Source organism: Geotrypetes seraphini, chromosome 5 (genome assembly GCF_902459505.1).
Source record: "Geotrypetes seraphini chromosome 5, aGeoSer1.1, whole genome shotgun sequence".
NCBI lineage: Eukaryota > Metazoa > Chordata > Amphibia > Gymnophiona > Dermophiidae > Geotrypetes > Geotrypetes seraphini.
Window position 1 is genome coordinate 269,975,417 of NC_047088.1, and position 21,463 is coordinate 269,996,879.

Below are 21,463 nucleotides of genomic sequence, written 5' to 3' on the forward strand. Positions count from 1 at the left end.
TGGTGAATGTATCCAGACAGTAATGAGAAGTGAAAGTATGAACTGAGGACCAGGTAGCAGCCTTGCAGATGTCCTCAATAGGGTTGACCTGAGGAAAGCTACAGAGGCTGCCATAGCTCTAACCTTATGGGTCGTGACAGAACCTTGCAGTGCGAGGTCGGTCTGAGCGTAGCAGAACGAGATACAGGCAGCAAGCCAGGTGGAAATTGTTTGTTTAGAAACAGGATGACCCAGCCTGTTAGGATCAAAAGAGAGAAAAAGCTGTGGAGACATTCTGTGAGAATTAGTGTGTTCTAGATAGTAAGCCAACGCACGCTTACAGTCCAAAGTATGCAAAGCCTGTTCCCCAGGATGAGAATGAGGTTTAGGAAAGAATACAGGTAAAACAATGGACTGGTTGAGGTGAAAGTCAGAGACCACTTTAGGCAGAAACTTAGGATGAGTACGAAGGACCACCTTGTCATGGTGAAAAACAGTGAAAGGTGGGTCAGCCACCAGTGTATGTAACTCACTGACCCTCCTGCAAGAGGTGAGAGCAATAAGGAAGATCACTTTCCAAGTGAGAAATTTGAGAGGAACTGTGGCCAATGGTTCGAAAGGAGGCTTCATGAGAGAGGAGAGAACCACATTAAGGTCCCAGATAACCGGAGGGGGCTTAAGAGGTGGTTTCACATTGAAAAGACCCTTCATGAATCTGGTAACCAGAGGATGAGCCGTGAGAGGTTTTCCGTGAACTGGCTCATGAAAAGCAGTAATGGCACTGAGGTGTACTCTGATGGAGGTAGACTTGAGACCAGAGTCCGATAAAGAGAGCAAATAATCCAACAGCTGTTCTACTGGTAGCGAAGTAGGATTATGATGATGAAGTAGAGACCAAGAAGAAAAGCGAGTCCACTTTTGTTGATAACAGTGGAGAGTGGTCGGCTTCCTGGAGGCATCCAGAATGTGACAAACAGGCTGAGAGAGAGATGTATGAGCAGAAGTCAGCCCGAGAGAAACCAAACTGTCAGGTGGAGGGATGGCAGGTTGGGATGCAGCAAAGATTGCTGATGTTGAGTAAGCAGAGTAGGAAACACTGGTAGTAGTATGGGTTCCCTGGAGCTGAGCTGAAGAAGGAGGGAGAACCAATGTTGCCTGGGCCACCGTGGGGCGATGAGAATCATGGTGGCCTTCTCTCTGAAGTTTGAATAATGTCCGCAACATGAGAGGAAGGGGAGGAAAGGCATAAAGAAACCGATCCGCCCAATTGAGGAGAAAGGCATCTGCTGCCAGACGATGAGGGGAGTAGAGTCTGGAACAAAAGTGGGGCAGTTGATGGTTGTGAGGAGTTGCAAAGAGGTCCACCTGAGGAGTGCCCCACTGAGCAAAGATGGACCGGAGAGTGACAGGATCGAGGGTCCATTCGTGAGGTTGAAGAATTCTGCTGAGGTTGTCTGCTAAGGAATTCTGTTCACCCTGAATGTAAACAGCCTTCAGGAAGAGACTGCGAGCTGTCGCCCAAGACCAAATCCTTTGGGCCTCCTGGCATAAGAGGTGAGAGTGCCTGTCCCTCCTTGTTAGTTGATGTAGTACATGGCTACTTGATTGTCTGTGCACAGGAGAAGAACCTGGGGACAGAGAAGATGCTGAAACGCCTTGAGAGCATAAAACATTGCCCTGAGTTCCAGGAAATTGATGTGATGTTTTCGTTCCTGGACCGTCCAAAGACCTTGTGTGCAAAGGTGGTCCATGTGTGCCCCCCAGGCATACGAGGAAGCATCTGTGGCGATGATCATGGAATGAGGAGGCAGATGTAAGAGAAGACCTCTGGAAAGATTGGAGGAGTTCGACCACCATTTCAGAGACTTAAAGAGACGATGTTACAGATATGTGACGTGAAAGAGGATCTGTCGCCTGTGACCATTGATTGGCCAATGTCCACTGAGGAGTACGAAGGTGGAGACGGGCGAGAGGAGTAACCTGTACTGTCGAGGCCATGTGACCCAAAAGAACCATCATCTGACTGGCCGAAATGGATTGCAGAAGAAGCACATGATGGCAGAGGTGGAGCAGTGTCTGCAGACGATCGGAGGAAGAAACGCTCTCATGAGGTTTGTGTCGAGAACCGCTCCAATGAATTGGAGTCGCTGAGTAGGAAGGAGATGCGACTTTGGGTAATTGATCTCGAACCCAAGGATGTGAAGGAAGGAGATGGTGTGGCTGGTGGCTGAACCACTTGCTGAGATGAAGAGGCCTTGATTAGCCAGTCGTCCAGGTAAGGGAAAACTTGGAGACTGTGAGACCTGAGAAAGGCAGCCACTACTATCAGACACTTGGTGAATACCCGTGGAGACAAGGTGAGGCCAAAGGGCAGTACTCGGTATTGATAATGACGGTGATGGATCTGAAATCTGAGATACTGTCTTGAGGCCAGATGTATGGGTATGTGAGTGTAGGCCTCTCTGAGGTCGAGGGAGCATAGCCAGTTGCCCTGAGTGAGAAGGGGATAAAGCATGGCAAGAGAGAGCATTCTGAACTTCTCCTTGACTAAACACTTGTTGAGGTCCCTGAGATCCAAGATAGGTCTGAGATATCCTGTCTTTTTGGGAACCAGAAAATAATGGGAGTAAAATCCCTGCCCCCTCTGATCTAGAGGAACTTCCTCTATGGCAATGGTCTCAAACTCATGGCCCGGGGACCACATGTGGCCCGCCAGGTACTATTTTGAGGCCCTCAATATGTTTATCATAATCACCAAAAATAAATAGAAACATAGAAACATAGAAAATGATAGCAGAAAAGGGCTATAGCCCACCAAGTCTGCCCATTCCAAGTATCCGCCCCACTGAATTCACTCCCTTAAAGATCCCACTGAGCATCCCATTTGCTCTTAAAATCCGTCACGCTGCTGGCCTCAATCACCTGCAGTGGGAGTCTGTTCCACCGATCCACCACTCTTTCGGTGAAGAAGTACTTTCTGGAGTCTCCATGAAACTTCCCTCCCCTGATTTTCAGCGGATGTCCTCTGGTGGTCGAGGGTCCCCTGAGACAGAAGATATCATCTTCTGACTCGATGCGACCCGTGATGTACTTAAACGTTTCAATCATGTCTCCCCTCTCTCTTCGTTCCTCAAGTGAGTACAGCCGCAACTTCTTTAGTCTTTCTTCATACATGAGATCCTTTAGCCCCAAGACCATCCTGGTGGCCATTCGCTGAACCGACTCATAGAAACATAGAAGATGACAGCAGAAAAGGGCTACAGCCCATCAAGTCTGCCCACTCTGCTTACCCACCCCCTGTCTATGCCTTAATGACCCAATTTCCTTATCTTGACCCTCGTAGGGATCCCACATGGATATCCCATTTATTCTTAAAGTCTGGCACGCTGTCTGCCTCGATCACCTGCACTGGAAGCTTGTTCCAATGATCAACCACTCTCTCTGTGAAAAAATACTTTCTGGTGTCGCCATGAAATTTTCCGCCCCTGAGTTTGAGCGGGTGCCCTCTTGTGGCCGAGGGTCCCTTGAGAAAGAAAATATCATCTTCCACTTCGATACGTCCAGTGAGGTACTTAAATGTTTCGATCATGTCTCCCCTCTCCCTACGTTCCTCAAGAGTGTAGAGCTGCAATTTGTTCAGTCTCTCTTCGTACGAGAGACCCTTGAGCCTCGAGATCATCCTGGTGGCCGTCCGTTGAACCGATTCAATTCTATGCACATCTTTACTGTAATGTGGCCTCCAGAATTGCACACAGTACTCCAGATGAGGTCTCACCATGGCCCTGTACAACGGCATTATGACTTCAGGCTTTCGGCTGACGAAACTTCTATTGATACAACCCAATATCTACCTTGCCTTAGATGAAGCCTTCTCCACTTGATTGGCAGGTTTCATGTCTGCACTGATGATTACTCCTAAATCTCGTTCTGCTGAAGTCCTAGTTAAAGTTTCTCCGTTCAAGAAGTACGTCCTGCATGGATTTCCGCTTCCGAGGTGCATGACCTTACATTTCTTAGCATTGAAGCCTAGCTGCCAGGTTGAGGACCAACTTTCCAATGTAAGCAGGTCCTAAGAACATAAGAACATAAGAAGTTGCCTCCACTGGGTCAGACCGAGGTCCATCTCGCCCAGTGGTCCGCTCCCGCGGTGGCCCATCAGGTCCGCGACCTGTGAAGTGGTTTCTGCCTACTTCTATAACCTACCTTAAGTTATATCTGTACCCCTCTACCCCCATATCCTCCAGGAACCTATCCAAACCCTCCTTGAACCCCTGCACAGAGTTCTGGCCTATCACATTCTCCGGAAGTGCGTTCCATGTGTCCACCACCCTCTGGGTAAAAAAGAACTTCCTAGCATTTGTTCTAAACCTGCCCCCTTTCAATTTCTCCGAGTGACCCCTAGTGCTTGTGGCTCCCCACAGTTTGAAAAATCTGTCCTTATTCACTTTCTCTATGCCCTTAAGGATTTTGAAGGTTTTTATCATGTCCCCTCTAAGTCTCCTCTTCTCCAGGGAGAACAGCCCCAGCATTTTTAACCTGTCAGCGTATGAAAAATTTTCCATACCATTTATTAGTTTAGTTGCCCTCCTCTGCACTCCCTCGAGTATCGCCATGTCCTTCTTGAGGTACGGTGACCAGTATTGAACACAGTACTCCAGGTGCGGGCGCACCATTGCGCGATACAGCGGCATGATGACTTCCTTCGTCCTGGTTGTAATACCTTTTTTGATGATGCCCAGCATTCTGTTTGCTTTCTTTGAGGCTGTCGCACATTGTGCCGATGGTTTCAGTGATGTGTCGACCATCACCCCCAGGTCCATTTCAAGGTTACTCACCCCTAGCAGTGTTCCCCCCATTTTGTAGCTGAACATCAGGTTCTTTTTCCCTACATGCATGACCTTGCATTTCTCTACGTTAAAACTCATTTGCCACTTTTTTGCCCAGTCTTCCAGTTTCGTTAGGTCCCTTTGCAGGTCTTCGCAGTCTTCCGTGTTTCTAACCCTGCTGCAGAGTTTGGTGTCATCAGCAAATTTGATAACCTCACATTTTGTCCCTGCCTCCAGATCGTTAATAAATATATTGAACAGTAGAGGTCCCAGCACTGACCCCTGTGGAACTCCGCTCGTGACCCATTGCCAGTCTGAGTATTGGCCTTTTACTCCAACCCTCTGCTTCCTGCCTGCCAACCAGTGTTTGATCCATCGGTAGATATCCCCTTGCACCCCGTGGTACCACAGCTTTTTAAGTAGCCGTTCGTGAGGTACCTTGTCGAAGGCTTTTTGGAAGTCAAGGTAAATGATGTCTATGGATTCCCCCTTATCCATCTGGCTGTTTATTCCCTCAAAGAAGTACAGCAAGTTCTTGAGGCATGACCTTCCCTTGCAGAAGCCATGTTGGCTCGCCTTCAGTTGTCCATTGTTTTCTATGTATTCGCATATTGTGTCCTTTACCATTGCTTCCATCATCTTCCCTGGAACCGAGGTCAAGCTCACAGGCCTGTAGTTTCCCGGGTTACCCCTTGATCCCTTCTTAAAGATGGGCGTGACATTCGCTATTTTCCAGTCCTCTGGGATCTCCCCTGTTTTTAGGGAGAGGTTACATATTTGGCGAAGTGTCTCTGCTATTTCGTTTCTCAGTTCTTTTAGTACCCTTGGGTGGATGCCGTCCGGGCCTGGTGATTTGTCGCTCTTTAGTCTGTCTATCTGTCTGAGGACATCCTCTTTGCTCACCTCTAGTTTTACCAGCCTTTCATCTTGTTCTCCGTTTATAATCTCCTCGGGTTCCGGAATATTGGTTGTGTCCTCTCTATTCCATGAAAATGTTTATTGATTTTATATAAAACCAAAGTAACAGAGGCACAGAGCAGTACAAATATTAATAATATTACAGAGAAATATAAAATAAGTACATTCATGACGAGAAGAATTTGTTTAACCTGTCAGCTATCTCTTTTTCCTCCTTTATCGCTCCTTTCCTGTCTCCGTCATCCAGTGGTCCCACTTCCTCTCTGGCTGGTTGTTTCCCTTTCACATACCTGAAGAAGGGTTTGAAGTTTCTTGCTTCTGTTGCCAGTCTTTCCTCATATTCTCTCTTTGCTTTCCTGACCTCTCGATGACATTCTTTCTGGTGTCTTTTGTGCTCTTCCTGGTTTTCCTTTGTTGGTTCCTTTTTCCATTTCTTGAAGGATGATTTCTTGTCGCTTATAGCCTTTTTAACTGCAGTTGTTATCCATGCTAGGTTTTTAGTTCGATTTTTTTTGCACCCTTTCCTAAACCTTGGGACGTACAGGTCTTGTGCCTCGAGCACTGTGCCTTTAAGCAGTGTCCAGGCTTCCTTTACGGTCTTCACCTTCCCTGAGCTGTTGCTGAGCTTTTTTCCTACCATTTTCCTCATGTCCTTGTAGTTTCCTTTTCTGAAGTTGAGTGCTGTCGTTGTGGTTCTTTTCACCTTGGATGTTCCCATGTTTAATTTGTACTGGATCATGTTGTGATCGCTGTTCCCTAACGGTGCTAGTACCACCACTTCCTTTGCGGGTCCCTCTAGCCCGTTGAGGATTAGGTCTAGAGTGGTATCCCCTCGCGTTGGTTCCGTGACCAGCTGCTCCATGAAACAGTCCCTTATTGCCTCTAGGAATTTAGTTTCTCGCGTGCAATTTGAGTGCCCAATGTCCCAGTCTATTCCCGGATAGTTGAAGTCCCCCATAACCACCACCCTTCCACTTTTGCACACCTGTCTCAGTTCGGCCTCCAGGTCCAGGTCGTTTGTTTCTGGCTGTCCTGGTGGGCGATAGTACAGTCCCAATTTGATGTCAGCTCCTTCCCCTCCTGTCAGCTTAACCCATAGTGACTCCAGACTGTCTGCCCTTATTGTTGTTTCAATTCTGGATGATGGAATGGAGTCCTTTATATACAGTGCTATTCCTCCCCCCTTCTTGTGTGCCCTGTCCTTCCTGTAGAGTTTGTACCCTGGCAGGGCCATATCCCATTTGTTGTCCTCTGACCACCATGTTTCTGTGATTCCTATTATGTCTATGTCCTTATTTCTGGCTATAACTTCTAGCTCCCCCATTTTAGTTCTTAGGCTTCTAGCATTTGTATATAGGCAATTTAAGTCCCAGTTTGTTACCTTTTCTTTTGGATCTACTCTTGATTTGTTGTTCCTGCTGGTCTCCTCGCGTGTTGCCTCCTGCAGTGTGTCTATTCCGTCCTCTGCCCGCTTCTTTGTTCTTTGATAGCCCTCTGGTTCCGACTGTTTCCTCCTTGTTTTGCTCTTTAGCTCTAAATGCCCCTCGGTTCCCTGTGCTGCATCTTTGGGTTTATGTCCATAAAGTGTCCATTTTGTCTCTAGTCCACTATTGCCAGTTCCTGTCTCAGTATCTTTGCTCGATACTGTGTTCCGATGTGTCGAGGTCAGATCGACTATCGGCTTTCCCCTTGTTATCAGTTTAAAGTCATGTCTATGCAGGTCTGGATGTTACGTGCCAGCATCCTCGTCCCAGTCCTGCGCCATATAATTCTGTAAACTGCATTCACTTACTATATTACATAGTTTGGCGTCATCGGCGAATAGTGTTATTTTACCTTGAAGCCCTTGAGTCAGATCCCCTATGAATATGTTGAAAAGGAGTGGACCCAGGACCGAGCCCTGCGGCACTCCACTGGTCACCTCCGATGTTTTAGAGAGGGTACCATTCACTACCCTCTGAAGTCTGCCACTCAGCCAATCATTGACCCATGCAGTTAGTGTCTCTCCTAACCCCATCGATTCCATCTTGCTTAGCAGCCTGCAGTGTGGGACACTGTCAAAAGCTTTACTGAAGTCCAGGTACACGACGTCCAAAGACTCTCCCAAGTCCAACTTTCTTGTTACCCAGTCAAAGAAGCTGATGAGATTGGATTGGCAGGACCTACCCTTGGTGAATCCATGCTGACTGGGATCCCGAAGATTCCCTTCATTCAAGATCCTCAGCACGTCCTTACGGTAGTGTGGTCTCCAGAATTGAACACAGTACTCCATGTGAGGCCTCACCATGGATCTGTACAGCGGCATAATGACTTCAGGTCTCCTGCTGACAAAACCTCTACGGATACAACCCATCATTTGTCTTGTCTTGGAGGAAGCCTTCTCCACTTGATTGGCAGCCTTCATGTCTTCACTAATGATCACCCCTAGATCACGTTCCGCCGTGGTCCTAACCAAGGTCTCACCATTTAGTGTATAAGTTCTGCGTGGGTTTCTCTTACCCAGGTGCATTACCTTGCATTTTTTAGCATTGAAGCCTAGCTGCCAAGTCGTTGACCATCGTTCCAGCAGCAGTAGGTCTTGTGTCATATTATCAGGTAACAAACTTTTGCTTACTATATTGCAAATTTTGGCGTCGTCGGCGAACAGTGATACCTTTCCCCTAAGTCCTTGCGTCATGTCTCTTATGAATAAGATTGTAATTTTATAATTTCTTTAACTATTTTTTCTGAGGCCCTCCAAGTACCTACAAATCCAAAATGTGGCCCTGCAAAGGGTTTGAGTTTGAGACCACTGCTCTATGGCGTTCAGAAGAAGAAGGGATTGGACCTTCTGAAGGAGTAGGGAGGTCTGAGAGGAGTTGGAAGCAGACTCTTTTGGAGGATTTTCTGGTGGAAGAGTCTGGAAATTGAGAGAGTAACCGTGACGAATGATGTTTAGCACCCACTGGTCTGAGATGATGAGTTCCCAACGGTCGAAGAAGATGTGAAGATGGCCTCCAATAGGTTGGGGCAGAGGAGAGGTCGGCGGAAGACTGGCTATGTCCCTGAGAAGCAAGTCAAAAGGGCTGAGTGGTTTTTCGTTGAGCAGCTGGTTTTACAGGTTGCTGCTGTTGTTGACGAGCCTATTGATGCTGCTGCTAACAGGTCCTCCAAGGTTGATGCTGAGGAGGATGAAGAGGACGAAAAGAGTAGCGGCGATGATAAGATGACTGCTGACGAAAGGGTCGAGCAGGTGGAGGCTTCTTTTTGTTCTTCAGCAAAGTATCCTACTGAGTCTCATGGGCAGACAGTTTTTGCGTGGTGGTATCCAAAGACTCTCCAAACAACTCATCACCCAAGCAAGGAGCATTTGCAAGGCGGTCTTGGTGATTGACATCGAGTTCCGAGACCCGAAGCCAAGCTAAGCGGCGCATGGCAACAGCCATGGCAGTAGCCCTGGAGGTCAGTTCGAATGTGTCATAAATGGAACGGACCATGAACTTCCGAAGCTGTAGCAAACTGGAAGTATATGGGATCTTACGCTCAGGGAGATATTTTTGGAGGGAAGACAGCTGTTGGATTAAATGCTTCAGGTAGAAGGAAAAATGAAAAGCATAATTGCCTGAACGATTGGCCCGCGTAGCATTTTGGTATAAGCATTTGCCAAATTTATCCATGGTCTTACCCTCTCTGCCAGGAGGGACCGAGGCATAGACACTAGTGCCCGCAGCCTTCTTTAAGGTGGATTCCACGAGCAAGGATTCATGCGGGAGTTGTGGTTTGTCAAAGCCCGGAATAGGGATAACCTTGTACAGAGTGTCCAATTTTCTTGGAGCTCCTGGGATGGTTAAAGGGGTCTCCAAGTTTTTGTAAAAAGTTTCCCTCAGAATGTCATGTAGGGGTAACTTGAGGAACTCCTTTGGAGGTTGGTCAAAATCCAGGGCTTCAAGAAAACCCTGAGATTTTTTTGAGTCAGACTCCAAAGGTATGGAGAGGGAGTCAGATATTTCCCTCAAGAATTTAGTAAAGGAGGACTGATCAGGTTTACTAGTCAGCTCCTGGAGAGAAGGATCTTCCTCATCAGAAGAAACCACCTCATCTGTACCCACAGGTTCTTCAGAGTCGTCCCACAAGTCAGGGTCTCGTACCTGAGGACATCGACCTCGGGAGACTGGAGTCGAGGGGTCACTATGCAAAGATTTGCATACCGACTTCCCGGAGCGCATAGAGGCGGTACCCGGAGAAGTGACATGGTGTCTAGCGGGATCTGAAAACGGTGCTGATTCGGGGACCGTCTGCACTGCATGGTGCGAGGTTCTCGGTTCCGCTGATAAAACAGGCATGGAAGCGGAGGTAGCGTGAACCGGTGCCGAGAGTGTCGACGCCGACAACAGAGGTTGGGCTACCATTGGTACCGTAGGCTCAGATCGGACCGGGACTGGAAGGTTCTGTGCCAGCAGAGCAGGGAGAAGCTGTTGCAATTGCTCCTGAAGCTGGACCTGGATGATAGCCGCAATGCGATCATCTAAAGAAGGCACCGGTACTGCTTTCTTTTTCTTCGGTACCTGTGGTACCGCTTGATGCTCGAGAGATAAGGAGCGGAGCGTTTACGTGGGCGCCTCGAGGCTGGCAGGACTGGGCTCACTGCAGGTTTGGCCGGAGGATGCTCCAGGGAAGAGGAAGGCTTCTTAGCCGGCTTACCTGGGGGATGCAACACCGAAGTAAGGTCTGGCGGTGTCGAAAGAGTCGGTGCCAATTTAGAGGGGGCAGCCGACGTCGGAGTGGATGTCGATGGTTCCATCCCGGCACCGAAGAGGAGTTTTTGTTGGATTTGCCGGTTCTTCAAGGTGCGCTTTTTAAGAGAAGCGCAACGGGTGCAAGATGAAGCCCTATGATCCGGACCCAGGCACTGGAGACACCAATTGTGGGGGTCGGTCAAAAAGATGGGGCGCGCACACCGCTGACACTTCTTAAATCCCGGCTGCGGGGGCATGAAGGTGAAAACAGCCTCCGCTAAATCGAAGGTGGAGGCTTCGATTGTGCCAACAGGTCCCGCTGGGGCGAGATGAAATTAAAGAAAAAATAAAGATTTTTTTGTTTTTTTTTTGAAGAAACAAAAAGATATGAAAAGAAAACAAAGAAGAGTAAACTTCCAGAAAAATACGCGTGAGCGGGAAGGCAAGAGAAAAATTTTCAACGGCCGTTGAAAATGATGTGTCTTCTTAGCTCTGCGGAAACTAAGAAACTGGGGACCGCGTGCCTCCGTCGGGCAGGAAGGCACTCGCGCATGCGCGGTGTGGCCTACTGGAACTTTCTAAGTTCTTAGAGTGTAATCACTCTAAAATTGTCCGTACCGGGGCTCCGTCGGTGCCGTCATCCATCAGTTAAGAATATGCTGCCTGCTTGTCCTGGGATAATCCTTGCTACCGATACAGGGCAAGCAGTGGCTTCCCCCTTGTCTTTCTCAATAACAGACTGTGGACTTTTCTTCCAGGAACTTGTCCAAACCTTTCTTAAAACCAGCTACACTATCCGCTCTTACCACATCCTCTGGCAAGGCATAACAGAGCTTAACTATTCTCTGAGTGAAAATTTTTTTCCTCCTATTGGTTTTAAAAGTATTTCCCTGTAATTTCTAATGTCCCTTAGACTTTGTAATTTTTGATGGACTGAAAAATTGATCCACTTGTACCCGTTCTACTCCACTCAGGATTTTGTAGGTTTCAATCATATCTCCCCTCAGCCGTCTCTTTTCCAAGCTGAAGAGCCCTAACTGTTTTAGTCTTTCCTCATATGAGAGGAGATCCATCCCCTTTACCATTTTGGTTGTTCTTCTTTGAACCTTTTCTAGCGCCACTATATCTTTTTTGAAATAAGAACAGAATTGAATGCAATACTCCAGATGAGGTCATACCATAAAGCAATACAGGGGCAATATAATATTCTTAGTCTTGTTAACCATCCCTTTTTGAATAATTCCTAGCATCCTGATTGCTTTTTTGGCCGCCACTGCACATTGCCCGGAAAGTTTCATCGTATTGTCTACGATGATCCCCAAGGTGGACCCTAACATCCGGTAACTGTGATTCAAGTTATTCTTCCCAATGTGCACCACTTTGCATTTGTCCACATTAAATTTCATCTGCCATTTGGATGCCCAGCCTTCCAATTTCCTAAGGTTCGCCTTCAATTTTTCACAATCCGCATGCGTTTTAATAATAATAATAATAATAATTTATTTTCTTGTATACTGCCCAACCAGTAGTTCTGGGTGGTTAATAACAGGAAAGTACTGAGAAATTTCAGCACATGGTACAGTTTCATAGAACACACTATCTATATACAATCTAAAATTATATAATAAAAGTAATACAATTGTTAAAAACATTCAAGTACAATATTAAAAATTATTAAAAAATTAAAACATACTATGACAATAAGAATAGATACATAAGACCTCATTTAAATATATAAAAATTAATATTTTTATTTATCAAATAAATAGGTCTTTAATGATTTCCTAAATGTGAAGTAAGAATTAGATTGAACAATCATCGGACTTAGCCAGGAGTTCATCTTCCCAGCTTGATACTCCAAATTCCTAAAAAGGTCTTAAAACAACAGGCCTTTGGAGTAGGGAAGATGAACTTTCCAGAATTTCTAGTTCCTTTTGTTGAGTACGAAAGTTTCAGATAACAACTTTGAACAGTTTAGTGTCATCTGCAAATTTAATCACCTCACTCGTCGTTCTAATTTCCTTATCATTTATAAATAAGTTAAATATCACCAACCCTAGTACAGACCCCTGCGGCACTCCACTGCTTACTCTCCTCCACTGAGAAAAATGACCTATTCTAGTTGCTATACCTTTCCTCCCTCAGCAACCTCCAATATGAACATGCAAAGAGCAACCTAGCAGCATGATGGGTTCTATCCAGTCTTTTGCAATGAGAGGATTATTTCCCAGTTGATGAGAGATCATATGTGTATACTGAGTGCAAAAAGGTCAAGTGTGATCCCTGGAGGCTAGAGATAATAATAATATCAACTTATATACCACAGGTACGTGAAGTTCTATGCAGTTTACAAAAAGTAGGATGTATACTTAGGTTGAAAATTAGTTATCCAAATATTTAGAAAACAAATATGTCTTTAGATGCTTCCTAAATTCCAAATAGGAATTGGAGGACATGATCAAATTTTCCAAATCCTTGCCCCTTAAAGCCACCTGATACGACAAAATATGTTTGTGTTGTTTTTTTAAAGTTTACAACCTTTTACAGGCGGAAAGACGAAATTCAAATGCAAACTTCTCCTGTGTTTATTAGTTGCAAAGGAAAAGAGATCAGTTAAATATTTAGGGGTAAGACCAAACAAAACCTTAAAACAAAAACATCCATATTTAAACTTCACCGGCACCTCCACCAGCAATCAATGTAATTTCCAAAAGAAAGGTGTTATATGGTCATATTTTTTCAGCCCCAAAATCAATCTAATCACATCATTTTGAATTACAGTCGACTCGGTTAAGTGCATGCTTCGGTTATCTGCACGTGGCCTGCACGGACCCATTTTTTTTAACATTAAAGTAAATGGACATAATTGCACTTCTGATAAGCACACAATCTGTTTATGCGCACAGATGTTATAGGTCCAACCGCCATTCTCTTATGTCACATTCACGCCGGTTAACTGCATTCACACGTTCTGACAAGCCAATCAGACACATGTTTCAGAACTACAGCCTAGGCCTAGCCAGGTGTTAGAATTTTCGGAACTACAGTACTGTACCATGGTATCGTGTGGACAAAAATAATTGTCTTTGGCTGAACGTGTCGATGTATTAAAGAAACTTGACCAAAGGGAGAGTCAGGTCTCTATTGCAAAATATTACAGCGTTTATCCTAGACAGATTTATTTATTTTATTTCTTCCATTTGTGCGTCGCACATACCTATACAAGCTCTTGGCGACAGATTTACCAAAAAAAGCAAGCGATATTGAAACACTGGCAAAACAACAGCAATACCTATACAGCAATGTTACTTACTGTAACAGTTGTTATCCAGGGACAGCAGGCAGCTATTCTCACTAATGGGTGACGTGATCCAACAGAGCCCCGATGCGGACGCTTCTTTGAAGAAAACTCGAAGTTTTGAGTCGCCTACCCACCCAGACCAGGGCGCGTCTCCTCAGTTCAGATATCTAGCAGAGAAGCCAACCCAGGGGAGGTGGGTGGGACGTGAGAATAGCTGCCTACTGTCCCTGGATAACAACTGTTACGGTAAGTAACATTGCTTTATCCCAGGACAAGCAGGCAGGTATTCTCACTAGTGGGTGACCTCCAAGCTAACCTCAATGGGATGGTGGGAGAGTTGGCAATTTAGGAGAATAAATTTTGCAATACTGTTTGGCCAAACTGTCCATCCCGTCTGGAGAAAGTATCCAGACAATAGTGTGAAGTGAAGGTATGAACCGAGGACCAAGTGGCAGCTTTACAAATCTCCTCAATCGGTGTTGATCTGAGAAAAGCTACAGAAGCTGACATCGCTGTGACTGTGTTCAAAGAAGCGTGGGATGAACACAAAGGATCTAGAATCAGAAAATAAGATTAAATATTGAACTAAGGCAAGTACTGGGCAGACTTGCACGGTCTGTGTCTGTATATGGCCGTTTGGTGGAGGATGGGCTGGGGAGGGCTTCAATGGCTGGGAGGGTGTAGATGGGCTGGAGTAAGTCTTAACAGAGATTTCGGCAGTTGAAACCCAAGCACAGTACAGGGTAAAGCTTTGGATTCTTGCCCAGAAATAGCTAAGAAGAAAAAATTTAAAAATTTAAATTGAATCAGGTTGGGCAGACTGGATGGACCATTCGGGTCTTTATCTTCCGTCATCTATTATGTTACTATGTTACCTTATGGGCTATGATTTTTCTGTCAAGGAGCAATCCAGCCTGGGCATAGCAGAATGAGATGCAAGCCGCCATCCAGTTGGAGATGGTGCGCTTAGAAATAGGACGTCCCAACTTATTCGGATCAAAGGAGATGAAAACTTGGAGAGCAGTTCTGTGAGGTTTGGTGCGTTCTAGGTAGAAGGCTAACGCACGCTTACAGTCCAGAGTATGCAGAGCAGATTCTCCAGGGTGAGAATGTGGCTTCGGAAAGAACACTGGAAGCACAATGGATTGGTTGAGATGAAATTCTGAGACAACTTTAGGAAGGAATTTCGGGTGCGTGCGGAGAACCACCTTGTCATGATGGAATACTGTAAAAGGCAGGTCCGCAACCAAGGCTTGTAGCTCACTGACTCTCCGGGCAGAGGTGATGCCAATGAGAAACACCACTTTCCAAGTGAGATACTTCAGGTGAGCCTTGTGAAGAGGTTCAAATTGAGGCTTCATAAGTTGTGAAAGAACAACATTGAGGTCCCAAACCACTGGAGGCGGTTTGAAGGGAGGATTGACATGGAACAGTCCTTTCATGAATCTGGAAACCACAGGATGAGCAGATAGAGGTTTCCCTTGAAGAGGCTGATGGAAAGCAGCAATTGCACTGAGATGGACTCGTATCGAGGAAGACTTGAGGCCAGAATGAGACAGGTGCAAAAGATAGTCCAAAACCAAAGACAAGGAGGAGTGTTGAGGCTCCTGGCATTGAGAAACACACCAAACAAAGAATCTAGTCCATTTTTGGTGGTAGCATTGCCTAGTAGCAGGCTTTCGTGAAGCTTCCAGGATGTCCCTCACAGGTTGGGAAAACTGTAGAGGGGTTATGTTGAGAGGAACCAAGCTGTCAGGTGTAGAGACTGCAGGTTGGGGTGAAGCAGAGATCCCTGATGCTGTGTAAGCAGAGATGGAAAAACTGGTAGAAGGTATGGCTTCTTGCTGCTGAATTGAAGTAGAAGGGAGTACCAAGGTTGTCTGGGCCACCGTGGAGCAATCAGGATCATGGTAGCATGGTCTGACTTCAGCTTGACCAGAGTCTTTTGAATGAGAGGAAATGGAGGAAACGCATATAGAAAGCGATTCGTCCAGTCCAGGAGGAATGCATCTGCCTCGAGGCGCTGAGGGGTGTACATCCTGGAGCAGAAGTGAGGCAGTTTGAAGTTGTGGGGGGCTGCAAAGATGTCTATCTGAGGCGTTCCCCACAGAGAGAAGATGTGGTGAAGGGGCATGGAGTTGGTAGTCCACTCGTGAGGTTGCAGAAGACGGCTCAAGCTGTCTGCTAAGGCATTGTCCGCCCCCTGAATGTAGACCGCTCTGAGGAAAGTGTTGTTGCGAGTCACCCAATCCCACACCTTCAGAGCTTCCTGGCAGAGGGAGGCCGATCCCATGCCTCCCTGCTTGTTCACATAGTACATGGCGACCTGGTTGTCTGTGCGAATGAGGACAATCTGGTCTCGAAGGAGATGTTGAAAGGTCTGGAAAGCATTGAAGATCACCCTGAGTTCCAGGAGATTGATGTGGCACTGGCGGTCCGTGCTGGTCCAGTAACCCTGGGTGCGGAGGCCGTCCAGATGAGCCCCCCAGTCGTGAGGACTTTCTGATGGTGGAGGGTTTGGAATAACAAACCTCTGGAGAGATTGGAGGATAGTATCCACCAGTGAAGAGACTGTTGCAGAGCAGGAGTGACCTGGATGTGTTGAGTCAGAAGGTCGGACATCTGGGACCACTGAGACGCCAAGGTCCACTGAGGAGTCCTGAGGTGAAGTCTGGCAAATGGAGTCACATTTACTGTGGAGGCCATGTGGCCTAGTAGGACCATCATCTGTCTCGCCGAGATGGACGGGCGAGAGGACACTGACTGGCAGAGGTGAAGAAGAGCCTCCATGCATGGTGGAGGGAGGAACGCTCAGAGTTGGGTAATATCCAGAATCACCCCGATGAACGGAAGAGTCTGGGAAGGCTGTAGATGGGATTTTGGGAAGTTGATCTCGAATCCCAGATGTTGTAACAACCAAATTGTCTTCTGGGTCACGAGGGCAACTCCCTGAGACGTGGAATCCTTGATGAGCCAGTCGTCCAGGTAAGGAAACACCTGGAGGCCGTGGTTACTGAGTGCTGCGGCTACCACTACCAGGCACTTGGTGAAGACTCTGGGGGATGAGGCCAGGCCGAAGGGAAGCACTCGGTATTGAAGATGAAGATGTCCCACACGGAATCTGAGGAATTGGCGGGAGGCTGGATGAATGGGGATGTGAGTGTAGGCCTCCTTCAGATCCAGAGAGCATAACCAGTTGTTCTGCTCGATGAGGGGATATAGGGATGCCAGGGTCAACATGCGAAACTTTTCTTTGACCAGAAACTTGTTGAGCACCCTGAGGTCCAAAATGGGTTGCAAATTGCCCGTCTTCTTTGGAACAAAGAAGTACCGGGAGTAAAACCCCTTGTTCTGTTGGTCCCGAGGGACCGGTTCGACAGCCCCGAGCTGCAGCAAGGCCTGGGCTTCCTGAAGAAGAAGGGTGGTCTGTATCAAGTTGGAAGGATACTCTCTTGGAGGATGTTCCGGAGGAACCTGGTGGAATTGAAGGGAGTATCCCTCCTTGACGATGGAGAGGACCCAGAGGTCGGTGGTGATGGTCGTCCATTGATGGAAAAAATGATGGAGGCGACTTCCGATAGATGGAGTTGCTGAAAAAGGTAGAACGACAGAGGTTATGCCCTCTTTGAGACAGTCAAAAGGGCTGAGGAGCCTTAGGAACAGCAGATGGTTGAGGCTTTTGCTGATGTTTCTGCGGGTGCTGCCTCTTCACAGGCTGCTGGATGGGGGGAGCCTGTTTTGGTGGGTAACGCCGCTGGTAGATCAACGGTGGGCGTGATTGACGAGGAGGAGCAGGCCTGGGCTTCAGACGCAGGATGGACTGGAAGGACTTCTCGTGATCTGAGAGCTTCTTGGTTACTGCCTCGATGGACTCATCAAAGAGGTCGGTGCCAGCGCAAGGAACATTGTCAAGCCTGTCCTGGAGGTTGGGGTCCATGTCGATTGTCCTCAGCCACGCCAGCCGGCGCATAGCCACCGAACATGCTGCGGCCCGAGCCACAAGCTCAAAGGCATTGTAGGAGGACTGCATAAGCTGCACCCGGAGCTGGAATAACGAAGCCAGTGCTTCCTGGTACTCAAACTGTGCCCTAGGATCCACGTAGGGCATGAACTTCTGGAGTACGGACAAAAGGAACTCCAAATATGTTGTGAAGTGGAAGTTGTAATTCAGGACTCTTGAGGCCATCATGGAGTTCTGGTAAACTCTCCTGCCGAACCGTCAATGGTCTTTCCCTCTCTACCAGGTAGGACGGAGACGTAGACCTTGGAGGGATGGGACCGCTTCAGTGAGGACTCCACAAGCAGGGATTGGTGGAAGAGCGATGAACAGTGCGGTATCTGGTGTCCAACTTACCTGGCACCGCGGAGATCGAATAAGGTGTCTCGAGGCACCGTGCAAAGGTCTGGTCCAGTAGCTTGTGTAAAGGAAGCTTTAGGGACTCTGCCAGTGGTTGAGGGAGGCGCATAGTCTCCAGGTATTTTTTTGAGAATTTGGACCCCATATCCAGGGGGATATCCATGTCATCAGCCATTTGTCGAAGGAACGAGGAGAAGGACAGTTGGTCGGCCGTCGCAGGGCTTCGAGACAGGCTCGAAGAGGTCGAGGCCTCCTGATCCATTGGGGACAGGGATCGAGACGGTGAGAGGGATCCCATTGTGTCCTCGAGCTCCGGCATCGATGGAGGAGTAGTGGCCAGTGGTGAATACTCCAGGTATGCTTGCTTCCGATGAGGCGAGGCCTGCCTGGACGAGTGCCTCGAGGAGTGCCTCGATCGGTGATGCGGACTGTGTCGAGAGGTCGGCCTCGATGGGCGAGGCAAGTAGGTCTTCGCTGAGGCCCCCAGGTAGTGGATAGGGCTGGAAGCAGGGGTGGTTACCGTAAAGGCTCGAACTCCGTCGGGGTGATCGGTTCCAATAGAGGTACTCGCAAAGACTCTGCTCCTTGCATCGAGTGAATCGGCTCCAACGGAGGCACTCACAAAGACTCTGATCCTTGCATTGAGTGAATCGGCTCCAACAGAGGCACTCGCAAAGACTCTGCTCCTTGCATCGAGTGCATCGGTTCCAATGAAAGCATGGGCAAAGACTCTGCTCCTTGCGATGCATGCATTGTTGTCAGACCAGACATTCGCAGAGACTCTGCTCCCTGTTGAGAGTGTGTTCCCCGCTGAGGCACTGGAGGGGGCTCTACCTCGCAGGAGGCCTCCACGTGCCCAGGCTGGATTTGGGAAAGAAGCTGAGGCCCCATCGTGGTAAAGAGCTCGATGAATTGCTTCTGTAGCATGGTCTGGAACGAGGCCGGCAAGGATGGATCCACATCTGAAATGGGACCACCTGCGCGGGCCTCGCGCACCCTCGGAGCAGTGTGTGAGTGCTTGGACTTCGAGGCCTTGGGCATTTTCAACACTACTGGGGGAATGGGCTGCTGAGCTACCTGACCTGAGAGGTTGAGGAAGGCATCGCAGCAGGCGCCGGAGTCTGAGCCGGGACAAACGAGACGGGCTTGATGAGACTCAGCGCCGCAGAGGTGGTAGGCTGTGGAGTGGCGGATGATGTCGAAGGTGAAAGTCCCTTTGTGGTCGACGGCTCCATCGAGGACTCCATGAACAGCGATTCCCACAAAACGCAACAGCGCTTGAAAGCACGTGCGGTGAGTGTGGAGCAAGGCCAGCACGATTTTGGGAGATGTTCAGGCCCGAGACACCGTACACAGCGTCGATGAGGGTCCATTAGCGAAATCGCGCGCTGGCACTTGTCACACTTTTTAAAACTGGGACAAAGGCCGCCGCACGATTGAAGCCAAGGGGCTGCGGCCACATAGCCTGCCCGGTCGAACGGAACAAAGAAATTTAAAAAAAAACAAAAAACAATAAAACACGACGAAAATCAGCGATTAAGATCAATTAAAACCAAAACCGCGGACTTAGAAGGCACAAGTGAAGAAAACTTTGCGCAGAGAGTCGAAGAGGGACTTCTCGGCTCCGCAGAAAAGTAAGAACTGAGGAGACGTGCCCTGGTCTGGGAGGGAAGGCACTTGCGCATGCGCGGAGCGGGCAACTCGAAACTTCAAGTTTTCTTCAAAGAAGCATCCACATCGGGGCTCCATTAGATCACATCACCCATTAGTGAGAATACCTGCCTGCTTGTCCTAGGATAAAAGCTCTTGGCGACAGATTTACCAAAAAAAGCAAGCGATATTGAAAGACTGGCAAAACAACAGCAATCCTACCAGAAAACGCAGAAGAATTGGGAAGGCTGGAGATGTTGAACAGGCATTGCTGCGATGGTTTGCGGAAGCTAGAAGTCGACAACTGCCAATCGGTGGACTTCTGCTGATGGAGAAAGCAGCACAGTTATCTAAAGAACTGGGCATAGAAGACTTCAAAGTGACAAATGGATGGTTAGAGAGGTGGAAAGTTTGTAATGGCATAAAATTTAAGAAGCAGCATGGCAAAAAAATAAGACGAAAAATGAATTTGGTGCTGAAAGATGGGTCATGGAAGTGTTGCCATTAGTAATTGGTGGATATGAACCATGTGACGTGTTCAACGCCGATGAAACAGGCCTCTACTGGCATACCAACCCTGATGGAACATTGGCTTTCAAACACAGTGAAGTTGTTGGCTTCAAAGTGCCAAAGAAATGACTGACATTGCTGCTAAGTTGCAATATAGATGGTAGTGAAAAGCTCGACCCACTGGTGATTGGAAAGAATTGAAATCCTCAGTGCTTCAAAAACATTAAATGCCTGTCCGTTGAATATGAAAGCAACAAAAATGCATGGATGACAGCAACATTGTGGACTGAATGATTACAGAAGCTTGACAATCTGATGAGAAGGCATAGGAAGCACATTGTAATGCTGTGTGATAACTGTGCAGCATACAGCAATGACATAAGACTAACCAACATCAAACTCATGTTTCTGCCGCCAAACACAACCTCTTTGATCCAGCCAATGGACCAAGGGATAATCACAAACTTCAAACGTCATTACAGGTCACTCATCTTACGATATGTAATTGCAGTGATTGATGCAAGCATGGAATTCAGCCCCTGAGCTGCTGAGCTGGCGAGAAAAATGACGGTGCTTGACTCTCTTCATATGGTACAGGAGGCATGGAGATGAGTCTCATCATCAACAATTTCAAATTGCTATTGATGGCGAGCTTCGTTCATGCATCTGATGAATCAACTGAAGCATACATTTCCATCTATTGAACTCCCAGTTGGACTCTTGTCACAAGAGTTTGAGCTGTATGTTACCATTGACAATGATCTGCCCACATCATCTGATATCTGTACAGTCATTAAGGACACTGCAGACACCAAGAGTCTGATGATGACAAAGATACTGCTCCTGTCATCAGGACTAATTATGGACAGTTTTACAACATCAGTAGTCAGATACACAGCCTGAATTGTGCATTCTCCGTGCAGAAAATAATGACTGATTAATTATTTTAGTCAAATGTAGAATGTTGGGACGGTTGACAACTACTGTACTGTAGTGTGTTTTTGGTTTTATTACATTAGACCGAACAGTACGTTGTGAGGAGCAGCTGATAGATTCGAACTGTGAACACAAAAATCTAAAATGATCTTTTTGTTTCTTGTTCTTATTTTTTTTTCTTCCTAGTCTCACCCCCCCATCACTTCCATCCCTTTCTTCACCACTTAATACTTCATCTCAGCCAATCTCCCCTCCTCTCCTTGTCCTCATC

The 21,463-nt window shown here is 47.3% G+C and overlaps 1 protein-coding gene across 1 annotated transcript in view; it reads right to left on the minus strand.

Moving 5' to 3' along the window:
* Positions 1 to 21,463, minus strand: part of ADCY10 (adenylate cyclase 10) — an 803,671-nt gene that overhangs the window by 647,340 nt on the left and 134,868 nt on the right. The gene's annotated exons all lie outside the window — the stretch shown is intronic.